The sequence below is a fragment of the Falco rusticolus genome, chromosome 3, assembly GCF_015220075.1.
Source record: "Falco rusticolus isolate bFalRus1 chromosome 3, bFalRus1.pri, whole genome shotgun sequence".
NCBI classification, from domain to species: Eukaryota; Metazoa; Chordata; class Aves; order Falconiformes; family Falconidae; genus Falco; species Falco rusticolus.
In genome coordinates this window covers 27,290,786-27,300,597 of record NC_051189.1, presented here as the reverse complement: position 1 = coordinate 27,300,597, position 9,812 = coordinate 27,290,786, and positions in this window count along the sequence as shown.

Genomic DNA, 9,812 nt, shown 5'->3' with positions numbered 1-9,812 from the left:
GATCAGCTTTGCTGTTACATCCAAGCTAACAGTTTTGCTGTTAAGCCTTGAGATCTTGTAGGTTCAAGTGGTGAACCAGGACACGCTGGTAAAGGTATTTGTTAAACAAGCCTTCTCAGCAATTTGTTTGAAAACAGAAGATCAGACGTGTAATGAAGTAGCAAATTATCATTTTAAACATATTGTTACCTCCATCTGGCCTGAGGATTAGCCAATACGTAGGGTCTTGCTAGGTTGTTTCCACTACAATGGATCATAAGAGTAAAGCATCTCCTTGGTGCAGCAATGTTTATTTATCACACAAAACATACACAGAGTCTTGTTTCCCTGAACACAGAGAGCAAACAGGAGCAGGTCCTTGCTCAGCAGCCCAAGCCTGCCTTTCCAGTAAGCACTGTGCCCAGAAGAAGCTCTGTCTCTTGGCTTGCTCCCAGTTGCTTGCTCCTAGGTCTCTTACTATAGCCTTTCAGTGACTCCATAACAAATACATTCCTCTGGAAAGTTGGAGAGTTATTTTTAACCCCCCTCACACACAGCTGTAATCAATCCATTGCCCAACCCCACATTCGCCAGGGCCTCTGGGGAAACCCTCCGCCCACACGACTTGGCTTCTGCTCAAGCCTCATAGGCATGGCCAGGTGCTGTGCTTTAATTACACAGAGGTACGTTAATTGTGGCTGCCACTTAGCCAACATGAATGCTACCATTTGCCTGGGCTTCTAGCAGAGAAAGAGATGCAGCGTGTGCATTACAGCAATGATGAACACCTTGCAGTACGAGGTGCAGACCGGCCACCTGCTGTGACTACTTCAAGTGGACCTGTCCTTCCGCAAGGAGTGTGTAAGGAGAGCTCAGGCTTTCTCAGCTATCTCCTCCCAAAGTATATATCCATATTCAGCTCAGTTGCAGCCGGGCCATCCTACTGGTGGCCCAGCAGCGGCAGCCAGCCTTGTAGGGGTTTCTGTCACCTCCTGATGTACTTATGCCTGCCTCTGTCCTTAGCCCTACGCTTGCACACCTGTGCCACTCTGCAGACCCATTGCATCAACCTGCAGGGCTATGAAAGCTGGACAGCCTGGGTCACAGCTCAATAGATCCAGATGAGCCCTTATGTAGTTCTATTCCTGCAAGTCACACTTAGGAAATGCAATGGTGAGAGACTCTGCTGGAGCCTTTTCTTGGCTATTTTCACTGTGCAACACTCCGAGCAAATTAAAACTTTGAAACAAATTCGTAATTGAGAGTCTTGAAAGTCCCCGAGAAGACAGGGTGTTCAAGAAGATACGGAAGACACTGGTGCCAGGAAAAATCAGTAAGGAAACACTAAGAGACTTTTGTAGCCCTGCATGGGAAAGCTGTGGGTCTCTCTCACAGTGGGAGCAGAAGGTGTGCAGGGGCTGAAACACTTCTTCAGCAGCATCCCAGAGGAAAGCATCAAAGGTACTGACCTTTTCACTCACTACAACTTTAATATCTGACTGTAAACATTTATGGAAAGAAACCAGTTGGCAAGAAAGAAGGAGCTGTGGTCATTTGGACCCTGGTCAGGGCTGCAAAAGGCATTTCAGCCCGGAGCAGACAACACCAAAGCTGCTGAATGTGCTTGTCCACAGTCCAATAAACGAGGAGTCCAAATCTCCAATTTTTAACTTCTTCAGAAGGAAATCCTTGTGCCTTCAGCAGAGAGGCTCAAAAAAAATGGGCACCGTCCCTTCTACAGGGCAGATCCTTAGCAGGCATTTCCCCCCTCCTTCTCCACTGCCCTGGTCTCTGCCCTGCCACGGCAGCAGACCAGCAGGCAGCTTGCCTGTGCAGGGCTGGCCCTATGCACAGCCCAGTCTAGAGCCAACCTGAGCACGCTTGCGGGGCTGCAGCAGTGTGGGAGAGAGGAAACCTAGCTGGGAATGGGGAGCAAAGCCACCAGCCCCTGGCTGAGCAGCTTTAGTAAGCAGTTTGTGGCTGTCCAGATATAGTACAGGCAGCACTGGCAACACCAGAGGCTCAGCTACAGCCAAATAAAAATAAACTCCCAAATTCTGTTCTTTAAACCCCAGAAGGACTGAAATTATACTGTCTCTCCACCAGCCTCCCCAGGGCAGCCCTGCTGGTCCCCCATACCTGCAGTGGAAGTGACGGAGGGGCTGCCAGAAGAAAGGGAGCTTGTTTCCAGTCCTGAAGATACTCTACCTCCCTTTCCAAGCAGAGATCCCACTGATAGGCAGAGGATTAGCTGCTGGCTGGGTTACTCATCAAGTGAGCATTTCCAGCCCCAAAATGCATGCTGTGCCTTTAGAGCATGGGAGGAGGGCGGTGGGCTCCCCACTGCCCCGTGATGGGGCAGGCTGCACTTCCTCTACTCTCCGAAGCACCAGATGCATTCGGGTAGGTTATTAATGCATTTTATAGGCCTTTAAAATTTGTTATGGAGCAGAAAATGGTTTTCAGGGAAAAGTAAACACACCCTGTGCTTTCTCACCAATTAAAGCTGATGAGCCACAGCAGCTCAGCCAAGATATAACAATACAATGAAAACAAGGCAAAACATTTCAAAGTGCAAGTGGTCAGATCAACAAAAATGTGTTTTCCCACATAACAGAAGAAAAATAAATAAAATGCTGGTCATCGGAGCTATAGAAGGAAACAAATCTCTAAAGACAGAGGGGAAGTGGCAGTAGTAAAATACAAATCCATAAGCAGCTGCTTTGCAACAGAACATCCAGGTCTAAGAGAGGGGCACATCGCCTACAAAGGCAGCAGTCAGAGAACTGATCCCTTCTCTGCAGCAGACCGTTGCAAGGCACGTGCCAAAAATAGCCAAGCTCTATATTTTAATACTAAACAGGTATGCTCAGAGCCAATGGGAATTTCTCCGCTGTGGCAAGCAGCTTTCATACAAACAAGAATTGCTGCCTGCAGTAGCAGATAGCTTCACAAAAGATTTTATAAGTAAAACTGTGCAAAACTAAAGCCAGAGGAAAACATCAGTGAAAAGATCCCAGTGCAAGAGACCCCAGACTATGCAAGTCCATGACAAATGCAAGAGAAGAGTCAAATTATATATCCAAGTGATTCAAAGTAAAAAATACACCTAAAGGCCGGTCTCAGGGGTATATGTGACGTGTGATGATCTTGCTGGGTCTCAGACAGGAACCAAAATATCAAGACAGATAAGGCTGGGCTGTGCAATGCCCAGCACTGGAACAACCCAGGATTTCCATCCAAAGCCACTGAAGTCCCAGAGAGGAAGGCATTTCCATTCTGTGTGCTAGGGTGTTTCACAGTCCTCTCTCTGATTTTGCACAGATGGAAGCTCTAGTGAAGCCAAGAGAGAAGCAGCAGCGGGAGAGGAGACAGCATCTCCCCCACCTCCACCAACAGGAATCACTGCTCTTACCAATGTTCAATTTCTTCCAGTGCAAAATGAAAAGAAAATCCTTTCTAATTCTGGATTCAGCAAGGCATAATGAGCATAGGCAGTCAGAGCTGAGGATTGAAATCAACCCCTAAAAGTGCAAACATTCAAACAATCCTGTTTTGGGCAACCACTGGGGAAAGAAAAATCAAGAGTCTGCTGCAGAGCAGCCCTGGTACACTTTGAGACCCAAACACCCCAAAGGCACAGGAGGGAAGGGAGCAATGCTTCCGAGATGGCGTCTGTTGGGTGCTGTGAGCCTGCACTGGCAGTGCCACCTCCAGCCGCGCACAGCAGGGAGCACCAGGCTCGGCACAGCAGCTCACAACCAGCACAGTGTCTTATACAGCCACAGAAAGAAGAGGATTGCAAGCCTGCTTTTGAAAAGAAGGAATAAGTGCTGTATAAAGATGGGGTTTCATGGCAACATAAGATTTCTCGGTGCTGGTACCTTGCCTCGCCAGCCTTGGGCTGGTGCTTTGGAAGTGCAGAGCAAGCAGAAGCTGCAGCTCTCTGTGAGGAACATCTAGCAATTAAAGGCTAACCACAAGGAAAAGCAATCCCAAACAGACTCTCTGTAGAGAAAATTTAAGAATACTAATTTTAATATTGATTTTTTATAATGTGGTGTTCCTAGAGATGTGACTCCAATCCTGGCCCAGCAATTTAAAGAGATTATTGTCAGGTGATTCAGCCGCCAAACCTATGTAGTCTCTAATTAAACATTCTTTTAAACTCTTTTTTTAAAGCTCTTTTAAACATTCAGTCTTTGGTTTCTCACCAGGATTTACACCAATAATAGAATAAGGAAAACACACAGTGTTATTTCTCCATACCTCCTGTGTCTTCCTCTGCCAAAGCAGGCAAACAAGCCCTGTTCCTCCAGCCACACAGGGGATGAGGGGAAGGCAGGTGAGGATGAGCAGCAGCCAGATGCCACGTTGAGTGTCAGCGGTGCAAGTCCCAGCAGGACCACATGGGGTTGGAAGAGGCTGATCCAGCTCAGCTGCCTTCGGACACAGCTTCAGGTGCAGGCAGGGCAGCAGGACCAAGCTCCTGCTGCTGTGCCTGCGAGGATGCCGGCAGGGATGGGTCTCAAGTACCTGCTAGGCAAAACCCCATGTGACTGATTTGCAAGTGACTGTATGTGAATAGTCTCAGAGAGTCAACAGGCCATCTCTGCAGCTCCAGCCCATAACAGTGCCAAAGAGAAAGTCCATTTTTTAAATTAATACACCACCCCTATCCCTCCAAATATTAATCACGGCATGGATGCCCCTAAATCTCCATTAATCACTGCTAATGCTTAGAAAATAATGAGTAAAATCCAAGAGGCTGTTTATCCTCTTCCATTTTAGGAGGTCACTCCTCCTTTCTATTCCCCACCAACTTTTTAAAATGTGTACTGAATTGCTTTACAGTTCCGAAGTCATTTCAGTACAGATACTCTTCCTCCTACCGCTGTGAACCCATCACACTGCTCTGTGACCACAGCTGCCGCGAGGAAATAAACCTTGACAACATCTCAGCAAAGGAGCATTTGGAAGCTTTTAAGGAGCAGCAGTGCCTGCGGCAGAGCAGCCTTTCCCACTGCCATTGACAGATGGAGGTGGAATAGGCTTTCTTAGTCTCTTTTTAGAGAACAGATGCAACGGCAGCAACAATCCACAGACAAAATCCCAAATGTCTTGCCTAGTTTCTACCCCAGCTCCCACCAGGCAAACTCCTCGTAAAGGAAGATCCCAGCTCAGCCCCAGCCACCGTCACGCCAGTGCCCTACCGAGACCTGTTTGCTGCCCTCCTTAACATCTGGCTTACTTGCTGTGCTGGTCTGGTCACTCCTTCATGTCGTCTTATCCAGCAACAGCCCTGGCCAGCCCGTTTCCCAGAAGAGCTTTATGGCAGTTGTGGGGACAGCACTTCACCCCTGCCAACACCCTCCCATGGGATGTCAGCTCTTACCCCATCTGCAAGGCTTCTTGCTCTTCTGTTGTGTGGAAGCCTTGAAAACAAAGACCGGAGAGGGAACTGTGCCAATGTGGCACAGGCAAGGCCACATACAAAGAAAAGTTACTTTTTTCTTCTCCTTTTCAATCAAAGTCAGAGTTATTGTCAACAGTAACAGAAGACATTTCAGGCAGAAATGGGATTTGTTAAAATTTACTAACATCTCCATGTGTGTCCTTTCATACACATTAACGGCTCACCCTTCTTGCACCCTTTCTGTACTCTTGACGTTTGCTGTACCTGCAGGCTAATTCTCTGCTGGCTGACTAAAACATCTTTGTTAGCTGCAAATCTACAAACTTTCAGTATCCTGGAATATATTCTTGTATTCTGATACAAGGTTAACAGAAGGTTTTTTACATATATATATTGTATACATATATTATTAGTTGTATATGTTTATTACTTTTTATTTGATATATATAAATATATCAAATCTGGTTTATAATTTTCTTTCTTACCACTCCCCTTCATAAAAGAAAAGCTTAGCAGTCCCTTTGGGCTCATTGTTACCCATCACTTATTTGCATCCTTTCCAAGCAGGGCTGAGCAGACTTGAGCACTGCCAGGTTGCTGTAGCACACTTCCAGGTGAGTGCCCACATTCCTCCTCCGCTTTTCCTTCTGCAAACGTGCTGGTTGCCTTTTGGATTGTGCAGCAGCAGCAGCAGCAAAGCCAAACCTGTCCTGAGCCACGCAGTGGGATGGCCAGAGATCTCTCCTCCCCAGCACCCTTCTCCCCAGCAGCACCTATAATTTAGCTTCTAGAAATGGATGTAAGTATTTCACATTTATTCCCTAAATAGGGCAAACAGGGATTGACCATCCCGTCTTCAACTCAGCAGTAAGCCACTTTAGTGCATTTACTGACAGCTAAAAATAGACCGCCCATACTCAGCTTCCTCCACTGAGTCACCAGCAGTTCTCGGACCAATCCACAGTTGTACAGCAGATGGTTGGGCTCCAGTTCAGAAGGTACGGGGAGTTTAACTCCAACCGTTGGCACGCTCGCAGAGCTCATCCTTTGCCTTACAAGGCTGCACTCCTGGGGAAATGATGGGCAGCAGCCTGTCTTACTAACGGGGACGTCAAGCATCAGGGGGACACCTCCGTGGGCTTTGCATTACCTGCAAGGCAGATAAAAGCAACTCTTCAGGCCCTTGGGGTCTTTTCACTGAAACAGAGCCTACAGTGAAAAAAAGTCTGCACAGTCCCAAGGAAGAGGGGGGGATATCCCAGACAGAAGAGAGGGCATTTCCCAGGCTCAGCTTGGGGACTCCCACTGGAGCGCAGCCAGCTTTCATACAAGGCATCTATAAGGAAAGACAGCCACTGCTCTCTAAAGAGCTAAACAGAGAGACCTCCAGTGCTGCTGAGAAGACAAGAGGAGGCAGAACCGTGGCTTCAACCCCTACCTGAGCGGCTGGCTCTCCAGCAGCCAGCAGCCCTACTGATGGGGAGGGTGCCTGTGGGGATGGGTGCTGCAGAAATCATGCTGTGCCTCAGCCAGACTTCTAACCTGGCACCCGTCAGCTGCCCTTAGCTGGGGTGACTTGGTGATGTGGCCAGGTTTGGCAAAACGAGGTGCCAGTGTGGCTCTGCGACCAAGCGGCAGCTCTTGCTGCGTCGCACAGCCCTGCACCAGCACCAGGGATCTCCACAGCATGTGTAAAGCCCAGGACAGGCCCAAAGCAGCACTCTGCTTTCTTTCAAACAGCTGATAAACCAAAATGATGTCCCCTCCCTGCCAGACGCTGTGCCACTGGCTGTCTTCCCGGCACCTCCTCTGGCAAGCAGAGGCTGAGACCCAACCTGGGGGGCCAGGGGGTCCTGGACAGCAGCAGACTGCCCTGGTGCCATGCTCACATAACACATCTACAACCCCTTCTTAAAATAAAAGCTAATTAAATTTCTCTGATGAGACAGCAAGTTTTACTGGCTGGAACAAGAGACAGGACTTCTGGCTTCCTTTTCAGGATCACCCAAAATGAGTCATTTTCCCAGCTTTCTTTCAGCTTAAGAATGATTCTTTATGTATTTGTTTGTCTAAAGTCTGTTTTGATTTTTTTTTTTTAATTAAAAGAGCATAAGCATAATTTCACTGAAAAAAAATTCTCATTTTAAATATTCCAGGCTGGTTTCAGCTTGAAAGCAAGAAGGTGGGTGTGGGGATGTCTAAAAAATTATTTATATTGGGTAACTGTTGCTAGCTGTTTCTGCTAGGCTGTTCAATAAATCAGTTAGCCATAGGCTGCTATTTCCAGATGGCATTACCCTATTTTAAAAAGGTCTGGGTTCAGAAAATTGAAACCTGGGCTGGGATGTGCGGCGGCTCGGTTGGGTTTGAAGCAGGTGTCTTCAGACCCAGCACTCGCGGACCAACATCTCCGTCCATCAGCAGGCATTACAGGAGAGAGGTACCTGGCATGGGGATGCTTTTACACCAGGCATTGGGACAGTGGTCAGGATAAGCAGACAGGGTTAAAAGTCATGTAGGACCCTTTCTTTCTTAACAGGGTGTTTAAGCAGCCAAAGCCCTGTTGAAATCCTAATGAAGTGACCTGGAAAGCTAGCACCCTGACAGACAACCCCAGCTTGGTTTTCAGCCGGGACCACCATGAGCACAAGGAGAGGAGACACCCTTGGGGCTTCATCCTGGGTCTGTAGGTCTGATGGAGCGAAGCTTCGTGGCCAGCATCACAAAGCATAACCCTCACAGCAGGCAGCTGTAGGAAAGCAGTCACGTAGCAATCACCCTGCAAGGCAAAGCTTTCGATGGTGCACCAAAGTGTAGGAAAGTAATGTGCTGCAAAAACTGATGGCTGACCTGGCGGGGGTGGCAGGGGGGCCCTGTGCTGCACCAGGCTTCAGGAGAGCTCCCAGGAGCCCTCCTCCCACCCCAACCCTTCCACTCGCTGGAAACCTTGACTGCTCCACGGCACCCAGGGGCTAAAACACCCCTCAGGGTCACTGGGGTGGAAGAAGGGAGGAAACGCAGGGAGTCCAACATGTTACTGCAGGATGGAGCAGGGATGCTGCACCCAAGTGACTAAGCTATGTCCCAGGACATGATGGGGGATGCTGGCCCCACCCCTAGCTCCCCCAGGAAGCTCCCCACTTTCACTGTAGTACAAACTGGTCATTCGTCAGGGCCACGGCATGAGTGGACTATGGGGAAAGTCCTGTCCTCAGGGCAGAAAGCATGTGAGGTAATTGCTTGTCTCACATGCTGCTGTAAAATCTGGGATAAGGTGGTGCCCAGAAGACTTTTCCAGAGACTGGAACAGGGTGGTCAGACCCACAGCCCTGCTCCAGGCTGTGGAATAGATCTAACCCCCCATCCACTTGTTTTGATTTTTCCACAACCCGCAGCCTGGCAGAGAGGAGCAGATCTTGAGAAATCTTGAGAATAGGCAGGATTTCAGAAGGAAATCTGATTTCCCTCGAGTTTACTGCTTCTCCCACCTGGCTGGGCTTGTCTTCTCAGCAGCCAGCAGCAGTTACCGTATGCACCGTACACTCCTCTCATTTCCTAGCTATACCGGGAGCAGCTGTAGTAGGAGGTTCAAATAATTGTTTTTACAAGAGCCACTTTCCGCGGAGCCTTTCGAAGGTCGTGCTGATTAATTCCTCTTGAGCAAGCAAAGCACCATGTAATTATTGCAAATGTCACCTAGTGAAAAATCACTTCTAGTCAATCGTCTCAGCCTGGAGATAACTGCTGCAGCTTTTTGCTAATGCAACAAGTCAAACAGAAGTGATGAGGGGTCTCGTATGTCTCCCATCAAGACTCCTATATCCCTCCAAACACAGTAAATGAGTTAAATAACATTCATGAGAAGGCAGTCTATAGATGCCCTGCTCAGCAGGACCTGCATGCTGGTGGATCATGCAGAAGCCTGCTCCCGCTATGGGTGTTCACATAAGGCAAAGCAGGTTGTTAATATTTTAATTCAAAGTGCAAACAGATCCTATAGACCTCAGCTGCTGTGGACCGGATGACTCAGCGACAGCACAGATTCGGCTCTGCCAGGAGAGTCGGGCACAGGAACGTGACTGGCCCAGGCCAGGCAGCCCCAGCAGCACACGGCTTCTCTGTGTTATTAGAATCCTTAGCCAAAAGCAGGTGGTATATGGCATTAATGGTATTTATGGTGCTTAACAGTTTTTGATGTAGAACTCTGATTCTATTGAATCCTAATTTGTGATGCTCGCAAATCTTTGGGGCAAAATGTTTCACATTTAATTAATGCTTGAAGACAATGTGTTTGCTCTTTTTAAAAGATAAACAAAGCTTAAGAGCAAAGATGATTCAATAATAACAGCAATTAATATATTTAATAAACTGAGGGAACACAAAGATATCACACAAAAAAAAAAATAATCTGGTTATC